This window comes from Penaeus monodon, chromosome 29, assembly GCF_015228065.2.
Source record: "Penaeus monodon isolate SGIC_2016 chromosome 29, NSTDA_Pmon_1, whole genome shotgun sequence".
Classification (NCBI taxonomy): Eukaryota; Metazoa; Arthropoda; class Malacostraca; order Decapoda; family Penaeidae; genus Penaeus; species Penaeus monodon.
Window position 1 is genome coordinate 29118519 of NC_051414.1, and position 411 is coordinate 29118929.

Here is a 411-nt window from a genome sequence, read left to right on the forward strand (position 1 = left end):
TTGTACGTCTGGCAGTGCTACGACATCGGAGTTGCCACATCAGGAAATTTGCTTCGGTATTATGATCAAACACGTTTTCTCTTATGCTTCTGGAGATTCAATGTTCGTTAATCTGTGTTAGGCAATAGAAAGATCCTGATGTATTTGTCATGGTTCAGCTGCATATGGAGAGTGCACTTTGGAATGCTAGCAGATATCTCTTGAATTCTTTTATATTAATTCCGGATGGTTATATGCAATTGAATTATACAGGAGGAATACTTTCTAAAGCTGTTGTTGCAACATTAATTCTCATGTTAAAAATATTTAGTAATTCATCATGTCATCGCTGTATTATTTAAAATTCAAAACCGGCTGCAATTTCACAATTCTAAATATTTAATCAACATCGAAAACATGAACTTATTAAAA